Genomic DNA, 14,922 nt, shown 5'->3' with positions numbered 1-14,922 from the left:
AACAGCCAATGACAGTTTGAGCTGTTTATCCCTCAACAGGCCCCGTCTGCACTTTCCACCATATGCAGGACATCACTGAAGCCGATATCTAATGCTGCACTCTGAGATAACTTGGAGGATTTACTTTTGAGATATATTTTCCACCAGCTACTTTTGTGGTTTGTGTACTTTTTGCCTGTCTTAGATTCTCTGTCTAAAAGATGAGTGCGTCCATACACAAACTAGTCCCCTACGCCACCGCAATGAGCAACAAGGAGAAATCACATCGCTCACACACAAATATCCATCCACATCTTATCCAGCTGTGCGCAGCTGGATTGCACACAGTGATCATTTTAAGAGACGTTTTGTTTTGTAATAAAAGGAATGACAAAATCAAATGGATAGAACAGCATTAGTAAGCAATAACACTGATGTTTATATGCATTTTATAAATATTCTATCTGTTGTTGTCACCATTAAAATGTACTTAGTAACTGACTCACTGATTATGAAGTTTATATGTCTGTCATATACACACTTTTGCACAATTCAGCATATTTGTCATTATTTAACTACATTAATATCTCTTACAACTGAGAGCGAAGCAGTGAGAGGTGTGTGGCTCTTCTGTAAAACCACCCACATAATTATTGTATAAATCTCCATAAATATGTTCTAGTTTAATAATGAATAATAACAAGCTCTGTAGACAAGTCCTTCGTTCAGTTATGAGAACTTGTAAAGTACAAAACCCCGAGGGAAGAGAGTGGTAACTCATCTGTCGAGCACCTCATCAGGGAAGATAAAACAATAAAACTGGTGAATGCAAATGAGACTCCACTGAGAACAATGGTGGGAAAGTTGTTTATACCTGAAACAAATGCCAAAAATATGGTGATAAAAGAATCCAAACAAGACTCATTTGGCATCAAACATGGATATGACAAGTGACAAATAAAGAGAAGCTTTAGGGAGCTCTTTTCGCTCAGTAGGAGATAAACAACAGGCTCAGCTGCCTGGGAAGAGGATGGTGACAAGATCAGAGCCGTCTGTGTAAAAGACTTAACAGTAATCACGGCAGAGTGCAAGAAGGGGAGTTCACAAGAGACGAGGCCAACTACTGTCAAAGTGGAGGAAAACTGCCAGAAGCGGTCAGGAGGACCTGTTCAGTGTAGTTTAATTAACGGCGAGGCGCATCATTGGGCATCATCCCTGACGTCTGCAGAAACACGCAGTAAAAACACGGAACGAAAGAAATGTGCAGCTCTGGCCTCTTAGCCTTAGATACGTGGTCTCAGTTAAACTGTTGTATCTTTAAGAATATTACATTTTTTAACAAGTTACACAATAGAAAACTTTAGTAGAGCAGTTCGAGTTTCTATGGCATTGCCGTACAATCAGGTAACATTTTAAAACAATGTATGAATTTCTCATTTTCCCAGTTTTTCAGTTTACAAATATATTATTTGTTTGTTTATTTATTGTTTGGCTACTGGTGAGGGTGGAGATGCAGCAGAAGAGGAAAAATATACCTGCTGTTAATGTCACACAAACACTTTTTTCTACAGTCTTTGTATGAAAGTCATAACGACATTCTGATGACGATTCAATTCAATTTTATTTATTTGTACAGCGCCAATTCACAACAACAGTCGCCTCAAGGCGCTTTATATTGTAAGGTAGACCCTACAATAATACACACAGAGAAAAACCCAACAATCATATGACCCCCTATGAGCAAGCACTTTGGCGACAGTGGGAAGGAAAAACTCCCTTTTAACAGGAAGAAACCTCCGGCAGATCCAGACTCAGGGAGGGGCGGGGCCATCTGCTGCGACTGGTTGGGGTGAGAGAAGGAAAACAGGATAAAGACATGCTGTGGAAGAGAGACAGAGATCAATAACAAGTATGATTCAGTGCAGAGAGGTCTGTTAACACATAATGAGTGGAGAAGAAACACCCAGTGCATCATACTGTCATGGTCTGGGTGAGTCTGAGTAACTTTCCACAGCATCAGCTCTCCTCCTCTGGGTGGAGCCCTTCTTGCCCCACCCCGTTCCTCAGCTGCAGGCAATTATTCTGGCAGTATTTAGGAGCAGCGCACACAATGAGTCTTCGCCAGATTGTCTGCTAACCTCAGTTAGTTCACAGCCTCATGTTTTTGTGTATCTCTTAGTGTGTCTTACTTACCTCCCTTTTCCTGTCTCCTAGTCGGTACCTGGACTCATCATCCAAACCCTGCCATAGCCACGCTTCTGGATTCCGGTCAGCTGCTGCTTAATCCTTTTCAGGCAAACTGCCATTCACACCTGCCTGCCTCCCTGCGCACCCATAAAGGACTCAGTACCCGCCCGGACCTCGCCTCACCTCCACCTCCAGCTTATCCCCGCCCGCGAACACGTAAGCCATCTCAGCCTATAAAACTGGGAAACTCTCACAACTCCTTGGACCGTTCTGATTATCTTCTCCTTTGTTTCAGTGACCCTGGTCTGCCACAGTTTCCACCTGCCCCACTCCAGCCCTCAGCAGTTTAGTGACCTGACAGTTCCATGCTTAGCCTAAGCCCAGCACTTCACAGACACCACGCTTTTGCTCAAAGTTTAATCTTGTTTTTGTCTTGAGTATCTAAGTTAGGAATTCTGGTAAATAAAAGTTTTTGTTTTTGCAAATCACTTCAAGCCTCGGGTCTTTTGGTTCTGCGCATGAGTCCATTCCACTTCACGGGCCTCTGAGCCATGACACATGGGAATCCCCCAGCAGCAATACACCTATTGCAGCATAACTAAGGGAGGATTCAGGGTCAGCTGGTCTGTACTTAATTATAATCTTTAGCAAAAAGGAAAGTTTGAAGCCTAATCTTGAAAGTAGAGATAGTGTCTGTCTCCTGAATCCAAACTGGAAGCTGGTTCCACAGAAGAGGGGCCTGAAAACTGAAGGCTCTGCCTCCCATTCTACTTTTAAATACTCTAGGAACAACAAGTAGGCCTGCAGTGTGAGAGCGAAGTGCTCTAATAGGGTGATATGGTACTACAAGGTCATTAAGATAAGATGGGGCCTGATTATTTAAGACCTTGTATGAACTTGACATTTTTGGTGACAGTACTGATACTTCCAGGTGACAAGAAACTGTAAAAACTGTTAATGTGACAGACAGCCCTCACTGCAGAGAGATCATTATAACCTTGGACAGTGAATAGTTGAAAGCAGGATTTGTGAATCACCTTGAATAAATGAGATGTTGTTTATGTTATAGTTTATGCAGATATGAAGTATGGCTGGTAAACTGCAGAGATATTAGGCAAACATGGAAAGAGGACCGGCGTGAGATTTTAATGAATAATTGAAGACGAGTTATACTTTCTTCAGTCATATTTGGATGAATGTGGCCCATTAAAATTAGTTAAGAGGATAAGGAAAACTTGAAATCACTGGAAGGCAGTACTACTGGCTTTAAGAAATACAACTGAATGCAATAATAATACATTCAGATATGAAGTATGACTGGGTGAGTGCCTAGATGAGTTTAACCACAGGGAGTTGAATAAAATCATTATTTATAATTGACAGCTTGTCCCGAAGGCTTTAGATCCAAAATTATCGCTCTTTAACTTCATCTTTGAGTGGACAATTTTGTAGAACCTGACAGTCTTTTCTATTCTCACTTTTTAAAAAAGGAATAAAAGAAAAAAGAAAAAAAAACCTCTGTGCTGTGTCCAAGTGCTATAATTTCGAGCCAGATTCAGATCCGAGGCAGTCAAATGCATCACAGAGTTGATTAGCATTCAGCCTGATATACTTCCATTAATCATTAGCTCCTGTTAGGACACCACTGTGGCTGATTGCTCTCTCCTTTGGCTCAACACATCGTGGTTTTGGCAGAGGTTTTTGTGCCTGTAATAAACTGTGGCAGAGTAATTTGAGTTTGCAGGGGCACTTCTTAGGGGCATGAATGCACCCAGCAAATGTCATGCAATCTGGGCAGATACAAAAACATGCACCGTGCCTCTCCGGCTCCATGCACTGCTCAGCACATTGTGGAGAAACAGACACAGACATCCAAGGGATGTTAGCATGATCCTCACAATGATTATAGTCCATACTCGAGTTTATTGCAGGGCATACATACTGAGAATGTAAACTCAGAGTAGTTCTATGCTGCCAAAAACAAACTCCTCTTGTCCCTCTTGGTCATATTTTCTGAAATGGTTACAATCTCCTGAACATCTATTGCTGAATTCACTGGCTTCACCTTATTCTACTGTGAGTTAACACTGGTTGTATCACCTGTAGCAACAAGCTCCTTAGTTTCCCTTGATGAAACAGCTTTAGGTGAATACAAGTTAGCTGCTGCTGTTTCAGAGCTGTAAGACCAATATCATGTGGCAAGAAAAGAAGTTTGCAGGTGAGTCTGCAGGTGTGCTACATGAAAGCTGAAGTAGAGCTCTTCCAGCTGACACACATTTATTATCAACTGTTATGATTTGCATTTCACAGAAATGTTTTTTGCCCTTTTTACATACAAATTCAGAATAATGCTTATACTTGCAGAAGGTACACAGACTGTACCGTCTGCTCTGTCAGGAGCGGAGTAAATATATTAACTGGCACCAGTACACTACTACCTGCAGAAAATAGAAATAGCACACAAGGACTGTTCATGAATGTAGTGAAGGAGGATATGCAGAGAGTTGGTGTGACAGAGGGGGATGCTAGTAATAGACACGGAGAGGTGGAGGCAGATCATCCACTGTGGTGACCTAAAGGGAAGAAGCAAGAAAACGAAGAAGATCTGCTGCTTTCCTGGTGTTAGTTACTGTCCTCTACTATGAGTATGGTTGCAGAATTTAAGGAAATGGCACAAATGGCCTCTGAGAACAGTTTACCACAATGCAAATGTGTTGTGGCAGCTGAATAACAAAATGACTGCTGGGACTGACTGTGAGGCTTTCAAAGAAGAAACCAGTGATCGGTAATCGTAAATAAAACACAACTATCTGTTTCATTAGCATCTAGCAGCACACTGTCAGCACGCTGATGTGAAAGTGAGAAACACACAGGGAGGGAGCATTTCAGCTAACAGGGGATTTCTTCAGACCTCCCCTTTTTCTTTTGTAAGCAATATTCATGTAATGCCAGCGTAATCTACGTGTAATCAGATACAAAGCAACTGGGGTACACTCAGCATGAGAACAGAAGAATACTGTATGTTAAAGTGTGTGTGTGTGTGTGTGGGGGGGGGGGGGGGGGGGGGGGGGGGCTGTGTGATGTAAAGCAGGTGAAACAGGCAGAAAAATGAGAGGGTCAAAGGTGAGTTAAGATTCAAAGCATCCACACACACTGAGGCTCTTCTCCTGATCACAGGTGAGCTCATTGCCTCGTGTCTTGGATGTCTGACTGAGGAAAGCACAGGCAGGGCTCTGACTGACACTTCGCTCTGGACATAGAGTTGTTCCTACTCGTTTAAGGGCTCGTTGCCGTTTTCACCATCTTCCAGTTTGTCTTCCTAAAGTCCTCCTCGTATTTTATTTGCTTTGAATTCATTTTGCTCTTGAGAAGGCAACAATACCTTCATATACACACAGCACCCTGAAATGAAAATGACAAAGCTTTTATATAGTGCTGTAGCTGCATAGATGCAAAAAAAATGAGTTATTTCAGCCTATGGCTCGGTAGCTGCTAGGCAACATGTCAGCTTTGTAATATATGATGTATAATTTAGCTTCCATAGATATAAATTAAATATTGTACTTGTGAAATGAAAATGACAGGATGCTTCCATAAGGTGTTATTAGGGGCATGATACCACGTCCCCCTGGTCCTCCTGGAGTGACTCGCCTTTTTTATTTGTCTCTTCCCTTTTTGCTCCTGCTCTCCTCTGCTGGTGCGAGTGTGGCCAGTTGGGTGTTGTTGTGTTTGTGTTCCAGAGGTGAAGTGTTTTCTGAGTCTCCACCCTGGCTGCCTACACCTGAAGTTCATTGCTGATTACTCCCCAGCTATGAAGTTCTCCCTTGTTGATGCTAGATCATTGCCCCGCACGTGGTACCAAAGCGTTCGTGAACAGCTAGTTATTGTTTATGCTTGGACTTAGCTTTGATTCCTTTTGCTCGGCACCAGCTGCCGTTAGGAGTCTCAGAGGAGAGGTTTGCATGCAAGAAACATGAAGAAAGAGAAGAGTGCTGTGTAGATGAACCTGCCTCCCCCTGCATTACGCATCCATAGGAGTCAATGACAGACTGCTCCTGTTCTTCTCTAGAAAAGACCCTCTTTACTCCTGTCTGCAAAGAAATAAAAATAAACAAATATATGATTTTATGCTGTCATTTGTCTATGTAGGGCTTTTGACATTTTACTGAAATGACCATATAGGTGAGCGACTACACTCGGGCAAACTTGTAACCACCGCTTACACCGTTTTTCTTGAAACTGTTACTGGTGACCCATGAGAGCCACTTTTGTGAGGACAATCCAAGCCTCCGTGTGTCTGATCTCCACAGTGAACTTGAAAGGGCGTGATTGTTTGGGGAAAGCAGTTTAGTGAAAACTTTATTAAATACAAATTATGTTTTGGTCAAGCCGACTTGTTGTGCGGTCCTGTGAGACGGGGGATAAGCAGGGAACAAGTGTTCTGGGTCTTTTTTAGGATAAATAGAGAAACTAATATTACACTGCATACACACAGCAAAGCTGCCTAAAAACCTCAACATTCTCCGTATTTGTGTATCTTATTTCTTCCGTGCTCTTCCTCGGGTCTCTTGCTCTCAGCGCGGCTCTGCTCTCATCTCCTCTCCTCCACAGACTTGTTTATGCCTCTGCTTTGCTTTAGAGTGGTTAAGCTCTCCGTGGCAGAGTAGCAACAGGGTTGTTTGTGATGTCTGTATGGTCGGAAGGATGACAGTGAGAGGCTTGATAGCTCCATTAATGTTCCTTTGGTCTTCCATTTCAAGGCTGCACAAGTGCTCTAATGCCCACTTTGTGTGTGTGTGTGTGTGTGTGTGTGTGTGTGTGTGTGTGTGTGTGTGTGTGTGTGTGTGTGTGTGTAAATCTGTTTACAGAGTCATGTTTTGTGATAAAGACTTGGTTTAAAATTAGACTCGATAGTTTTTCGGTTTACGTTGTAAGGGTTAGGGGAGTAGATGTGCGGTATATCTCTAATGGTGTTGCTGAGAGTCATGGCAGAAATGTTTCCAAACTTTTTTTTAAGTACTCCTGTGATTTCTGATGCAGCGAGTGTGTGGCAGGTGTCTTATAAATAATTCGACACCTCTCTGACAGCGGTGGACTATCAGGCCACCTGAAGTTTCTGTCTGTTCAAGTTAGAGTCAGAGAGACATTTGTGGCAGACTGTTGGGAGATCTGGACTGTTTTGCAGAAACCTGGAGTGTGGTTGTCGAAGCTAAACTAAAATAAATAAAAAATAAGAATACATGAACTTTTAGATTCTAGTATCATCTGAATCTAGCAGAGTAGCTCCCACTACCTCCCACACTGGCGGTGACTGTTGTTGTCAGTGAGAAAATACCGTCTTACTGACTTTAAGAAGTTTTTTTCACTAATTTTAACGCATCAGTCAGTTTGTGCACTTTACAGTATTGCATTTGGGTAGCGGAAGAGTGTGGGGCGTTTGTTCAGTAACATTTGTTTAGTGCTCATCCAAACTTTTTGTCTGAATTCAGGGGCATAAACACTGAATTCAACAACTGGACAAAGCTGCATTACACACAAGCTACTCATATCATCCCCGTAGAGCACTTCACTCTCAGACTGCTGCCTCACTTGTGGTTCCTGGTTTATTTAAAAGTACAATAGGAGGTAGAGCCTTCAGCTTTCTCTACTTTTGATTAAAACTTTAAATTAAAGCTTAAAACGTTCCTTTTTGATAAAGCTTATAATTAGAGCTGGATCAGGTAAATGCTAGATACAAAGTACTTGGATATAGAAAGAAGTGCCGGTATATGGCTCTCTGTGCTCAACTAGAGTTTAAACCTGCTACATAAGAGCCATTCCATTCATCATTCACACCACTTTGCATTTAATCATGAGTTATTATTCATCTCTGGCTCTCTTCTTTCGTCTTGTCTCCCTCCCCTCACCCCTAACCACTCACCCCTCCCTGAGCCTGGTTCTGTCGGCGGTTTCTTCCTGTTAAAAGGGAGTTTTTCTTCTCACTGTCGCCAAAGTGCTTGCTCATAGGGGGTCTTATGATTGTTGGGTTTTCTCTTTATTCTTTACCTTAGAATATAAAACGATTGAGGCAACTGTGGTTGTGACGTTCATTACTTTCAGCAGCTTCCTTTTTCACAAGGGTGACCACAACAGTTCCACATGTTTGATCAAGCAGATTTTGTTTATGCTGATGGGATTTGTGCATCATCCCACGACCAAATCCAGAACCTTCTCTTTGTTAAAAAGCAGATAACCTGCACTCTAACTTACTGTTAGTTCACGACTAAACTACAGTATCTGTAAAGGTCAACTCAAGAAAAACACACCAAAGAACTAAAAGGCACTTTAAGGTGCGAGTTGTAATTGGACTTTAGAGTTTTAAACTTACTCACCTGACTGAATTCTTAAGGAGGCAGAAAGCTAAAAAGCAAAATAAAATGACTAAAATCATTCCAAAAGAAACCGCAATCAGCACTCTCCATCATCAGTAGCAAGTATATTTGTCCAAGTTCTCAAACCCACATAGCACCCTGAGTAGAACTAGAAAAGCCACTAACTGTCTCATGTCAATGCAGAGCTATAATTCTTAAACACGTCCATGTCACGCAGGCACAAATGGACTCAGGAGCAGACCAGCTGAACTAGAATAGCAGTCGTCAATTTATTTACAAAACACCACGTGAAAGTCTATACAGTGTACAGGGCAGGGGTATGCAGCGGTCCAGGGGAAAAAGGGGAGAAAGTCCAAAACACGCTCCGCTCACTCGCTCCTCTCGTATGTGTTTCACACGTTTGTTTGCACACTCACTCTCACTCCACTCCACACCATGCCACCAGGAAAACAGATCGGGGGTACAGACGAGTCTGAGAGCCAAAGCACAAGAGAACTGCAGTTAGAATAAACAGAGTAATCACACGAGAAACAGAGTTTATCGGGGCTGTACTGACGAGAGTAACTCAACGATCCAGCGAAGAAGCCTTCTGAGTCCTCAGCTTAAATAGCCCAGGAGTCCAGGTAATCAGGTGAATTCACAGCAGGTGCGTGGGCCAAGGGCGGGAGCCCAGCTGAGCTCCGCCCAGGCAGACAGGTGAGAGACAGGAGAGAGAGAGAGAGAGAGAGAGAGAGAGAGAGAGAGACAAACTAAAAACAACATGTAGCCTGAAACATAGGTCCACCAAGGAGACACAGAGACCATGACAGTCTAAAGCTTGAGCAAACAGTTACTTATTGCCTCAAACTGCACTGACAAAACTGACCAACAGAAATCCAAAGCTGTGCACATTCATCACAACATGACAAAATATTATTTTTTTGAAACTGGGTTGATTGGCTCTCCAGTGGGCTGCACTGATGTTAAAAAACAAAGTTTTTAACATGACTGACTGCAGAGTCACCTTCATCATTACAAAGGTTTGTATCCAGGACACCAAACTGTAAACCAATGCTGTGTTATCCACAGTGTCACACTGCTGCTGCTGCTCCACCCTCGTTCTTCTCTTCCAGTCTGACTGTCTGTGTAAACATTATTTACTAATCTAGCATGATAAAAAGAACTAGTCCCTCACCTTAGCATCTGCTCGTCTCAGTCTTTGGCTAAGGGTTGCAGTTACAAGTGACACTGTAACTCTTACCAGTCAAATTGACTATATTTTAAGATTTTACTCATGATTTGTTCACAATTGTTCAAAATAAATAAAACTGCAAAGAACCAAATTACTGAATGAGTACTGTCCTCAGTGCATGTTTTATTCATGACTAAAAGCTGTTTGCCAAAAGATCATCAGTTTAAATTTGAAGTATGTTTCTAGTGTCTACATTTAATATCACGCAACTAAAAAAATGTTGTACTTTACTATCTTTATTTTCAATTCAGTCTTATTTATATAGCGCCAAATCACAACAACAGGCGCCTCAAGGCGTTGTACAGTAGATCCTACAATAATACATACAGAGAAAACACACCAATCACATGACCCCCTATGAGCAAGCACTTTGGCGACAGTGGGAAGGAAAAACTCCCTTTTAACAGGAAGAAACCTCCGACAGAACCAGGCTCAGGGAGGGGCGGGGCCATCTGCTGTGACCGGTTGGGGTGAGAGAAGGAAGACAGGATAAAGACATGCTGTGGAAGAGAGCCAGAGATTAATAACAGATATGATTCAGTGCAGAGAGGTCTGTTAACACATAGTGAGTGAAGAAGAAACACCCAGTGCATCATGGGAATCCCCCAGCAGCCTACACCTATTGCAGCATAACTAAGGGAGGATTCAGGGTCACCTGGTCCAGCCCTAACTATATGCTTTAGCAAAAAGGAAAGTTTGAAGCCTAATCTTGAAAGTAGAGATAGTGTCTGTCTCCTGAATCCAAACTGGAAGCTGGTTCCACAGAAGAGGGGCCTGAAAACTGAAGGCTCTGCCTCCCATTTAACACATATGTTAACTAGTTACTTTACTGCTCATGATTACACATTTTTTAATTTACTGATGAGATACAAAATCCAAAACCTTAGAGCTTAAGGCCTCACTTGAGATAGGAAGCACTGACATGCCCACGCTCTTTGGGCAGGTCAGTGCTAACTAAACCCCGTGCATTTTCCAGCTAATATTTGAGCACTTTGCTACTTTTAGGATGGAGTGCATCATTTTTTAATCATACTCTAAATACTGAAAATGTGTAATTATGTTGGGCAACAGTTTTATTAAGAAAAGGACTTTTTCCTTTTGCCCATAAAGGTCTGGAGAAGCCTAAACGTGCTGCAGTCTTTGCCTTAGCTGCATATTAGGACTCAGCAGGGGACCCCTACTAGACACTCAAGCCTCCAGCTCTTGTTTTTGAAATCCTCCACAAGCAGAGACTCGAAATCCATTTAATTAGTGCCAACATTTGCCTTAAATTTTACATTTAGATTTTCAATTATTGTAGGCTGGATGGATGGTAGTTACAGGTGGATTATTCATGGAGGAAGATGGGCTGTTCAGCAGATTCATCTTGAGCAAGGGTAGTCTCATTAGAGAATTATTTTAATGTTATAAAACTATAGTTTAGTGTGTTTCCAGTCCTTTTTTTCTCCACACAGGTAAAAGCAAAGTTATAGTTGAGATTCAATCAGTTCATAATCGTAGCATTTCAGGTAAGTAACTACAATAATAGAAGAATGATTTGTTGACATAGATTATAACTGAACACATCCCCCTGAGGACTTGGATGCTATATATAATGTGTTTTTATTGCTGCTGCTGCTGTATGCTCCAGTACCAGTGGAATACGTGCAGTATTTTGAAATGCATGCTTTACCACTAATTCTCTCACTCATGAAATGTATTGTTGAGTTGAACAGAAGTTTCATTAATCACGTCAGTCCAACACCCATCTATGACGGTGTTCTCAGTATCTGTGTCGGTGTTTCTTTGCCTCTCTTAGTCGTATTTCTTTAAAGCAACACGGGTTATTAAGAGCTCCCACTTGAGCTCATGAGCCTCAGCCTCTCATCAATAGCTCGTACAGAGCTACTGGCTTTTGTATGAATGAATCTTGTCACTGGGTTAGTACCTGAGTATTTGAACACCCTACAGTCAAAGGTTTCTTTAAATCATTGATAAGTGCTACATACAAAAACAGGCAGCGAGGCACGGTGAGACAGCCGAGGGGCAAAAAGTCAAGAAGAAAAAGTAACAGATGCTTGATGATGAACGTGGTAGAGTACAGCACATGAATACAGTCTGCTGAATCCAAAGTTCCCACCAATATTCATCATTGTTACGTGCCTGTGTTTGTGTATGTTTGTGTGATACAGCTAATTTGAACACACGTGTGGAGAAGGACAAAGAGGGATTTCATAAAGTGCAAAGTCTGACTTCATGGTGATGTGGTACACAAAGGTTTCACTGGGACTTTGTGTGCATGTTATCAAATATTAATTCCAAATGTGCAGTTGGATTTATTTATCTATCAATATGACTGCAAATTGATTGCCTTTTGGGTCAGATGTTCCCCAGGGCATTTGATTACTTCTTATAGTCACTATCTGTCCAAACTGGATGCTGGATTCCATCAGAAATACTCACATACATAGATACTTGTGGTTGTACACCATAATGTTACAAAAGTCACTCTCCATCATTCACATCCATCTCATATTGTGTATTTAGGCACACAGACATGTTTAAGACAATACTGACGTCCAATCAGAGCATCCGAATGGGGAATAAAGATTATTTAAGTGTCTTTGAACGTGGCATGGCTGTTGGTGCCGGATTGACTGGTTGGAGTATTTTATTATCGACTGCTTTCACACACAACCATCTCCAGGGTTTACAGTGAATGGTCTAAAAACATCCAGTGAGCACCAGTTCTCCGGGCAAAAATGTCTTATTTGCCAGAGGTCAAAGGTGACTGCTTCGGGCTGATAGGAGGGCAACTGTAACTCAAATGACTACTTGTTACGACGAGCATCTCTGACCACACGACACATTGAAACCTGAAGGTTTGTGTTAGCAGGTGCCATTCCTCTCAGCTAAGAAAAGAAAACCGAGGCTACAAAAGTGGATGACAGCAGATTGTAGAAACATTGGTTTGACTGATGAGTCTAAATTTCTGCTGAAGTCAGAATTTGCCATGAACAACATGATGCATGAATCAAGCTTCTATCAACAGTTCAGGCTTCTAGTGGTCTGTGATGACGTAAGGGATTGTTTCTTGGTGCACTTTGGACACCTTAGTACCAAATGAGCATAAGTTAAGCACACAGCTCAAATCATCTTAAACTGTTTTTGAACATGACACTATGTCACTATGCAAAAGAGCACCTTTGAGAGGTGATGAAATAGAAACTCACATAAAGGATGTGCAGTCGACAAATCTTTAGGACTTTGTAACTCTGTCATGTCAATATGGACCAAACTGTATATCACACAGTGGGATGCTTCCATTACTTTGATGAATTTATGCAATAACAAATTACAGCAGTTCTGAAGGCAAAAGGAAGTATGGCCTCTTACTGGCAAAGTGTACCTAACAAAGTGGCAGTGAGCATCACAAAGGAGACTTTTGCTATTCAACTTTTGCCTTTTAGTGTACCTGGTCTTCAGCCATATGCAGTCTTGTATATTCTTCCATAAAGCATAACCTCAGTGGGTAAAATTGATCAGCATAGCTAAAACATCACAAGCTGACCGAGAATGAATATAACAACAACAAAAATGACATCATGATCCCCAGAAACATGGTGATGCTGTTCTAGTCATCAAACCAGTGTCACACTGACAGGTTCACAAAAAATGGATCCATGAAAACTAAAGTTAGCTGAATGATTGTTATGGACACAACACAATTTCAGCTGGTTAACAAAACATGTTCACTTTACAGTTGTATGATAAATATTAGTGCACGACATGAACAGAAATGCTGCATTAAGCATTAAGTCACTGCAGCCATTTTTTTTATGCACAGCTGCACATTTGTGTAATGGGGCAATTTATTCAATTAATGTATCTTTAACATGAAACACGATTGCTTTATTATTTCTTCATATGTCTCGAACAAGTAAAAAAATATCTGAAGTTGTAGCATTTTCATTATTTCGTAGCTGCTCTGAGTGCAAGTGAAGCAGGCCGTCCCTCGGCTGCAAAAACAAACCAGGTCCATCAGAGAGACATCGGGAACAAGTGGCCAAATCAACAGCCGAGTACATTCTGAGAAAAGAAAAAACACCACTGGTGACTCAGCAACATAAAAAAGCCCGGACATGTACAGAAGACGAGGCTGATGGACGATTACAAGATCCCTTCCATGGTGAAGACAAACACCCTGACAAAAATCCAGCCATTATCCAAGTGCACAGAGAGAGCAAACCCAGAGGGTTTACCTCAAGGTGCAAACTTTTGATGAGTCTTGAGAACAGAAGGGCCGGGGCAGAGTTTGCTAAAATAATACACCTAAAAAAGCCAGGCCCTCTCTGGAACAGCATTCTTTGGATAGATGAAGGTAACATCATCACCAGAAGGACAAGAGGAAAACAGGCTTGAAATAAGTTAGAAGCAAAAATTTAGTGAACAAGAAAAGTATAGTGCATGGTTCTGCATTCCTGGGTCACTGATGTTTATTGATACTTTAACAGAGGACAGAAGCAGCCGGGTTAATTGTGAACTGTAGCGACCCACATGTGTCATTTTAGCTCCGATTCAGCCAAATGCAAGAACGTTATCAGATGGTTCTTTGACAAACAGCTGGACTGTAAAACATACTGTGGAACGAATCTTTGAGGGTCAGAAAGTTGAATATTTTGCAGCACCCAAGATAGTAACTTGATCTAAATCCAGTCAGACTCCATTCAATTTGCTGAACATAAAATTACAGGCAGAAAACCCCCCAAACAAAAATGCAACTTCAGACAGTGAAGTCTGTAAAGGATTCCTGAAAAAGTCTTTATTTGTTATGGTCCCAATGTTTTTCCTTGATTAGTGTTTTGAATTCTTAGTTTGAGGTCCTGATATCTGCTGTTTAAAGTTTAGATTTGTGGTTATTGTATCTTGCTGATTTCTGTTTTGTTACCTTTTTAATTCTAGTGTATTTCAAGTTATAGATCTGTTATTCGTTATTTTATTTATTCTATTGATAAATGTAGTTGTGTGATATCTTGTATTTGGGCTCTTGTCACTGTTCATTGAAGTCGAGGTCTGCCTGGTGTTTCTGTCTCTGCTTCTCTGTGTTTTAGCTCCATGTTTACATCTCGGTCCGTCTGCTCGCTTTTCTCTATTTTTTACTTTGAAACTTAAAAC

General features: G+C 41.5%; 2 long non-coding RNA genes across 2 annotated transcripts; one reads left to right on the top strand and one right to left on the bottom strand.

The window, feature by feature from the left end:
• Positions 1 to 1,933: 1,933 nt before the first annotated feature.
• Positions 1,934 to 2,654, top strand: LOC102077625 (uncharacterized). Its single transcript, XR_002063005.2, has 2 exons — positions 1,934 to 2,382; positions 2,462 to 2,654. It is a non-coding gene; the product is annotated as an uncharacterized LOC102077625 (long non-coding RNA).
• A 6,128-nt stretch (positions 2,655 to 8,782) lies between these two features.
• LOC109203048 (uncharacterized) lies at positions 8,783 to 9,240 on the bottom strand. Its single transcript, XR_002063014.2, has 2 exons — positions 9,094 to 9,240; positions 8,783 to 9,009 (listed from the first exon to the last, which is right to left on the bottom strand). It is a non-coding gene; the product is annotated as an uncharacterized LOC109203048 (long non-coding RNA).
• Positions 9,241 to 14,922: the final 5,682 nt, after the last annotated feature.

The sequence above is a fragment of the Oreochromis niloticus genome, linkage group LG7, assembly GCF_001858045.2.
Source record: "Oreochromis niloticus isolate F11D_XX linkage group LG7, O_niloticus_UMD_NMBU, whole genome shotgun sequence".
NCBI classification, from domain to species: Eukaryota; Metazoa; Chordata; class Actinopteri; order Cichliformes; family Cichlidae; genus Oreochromis; species Oreochromis niloticus.
This window is presented reverse-complemented; position numbering and strand designations above follow the sequence as displayed.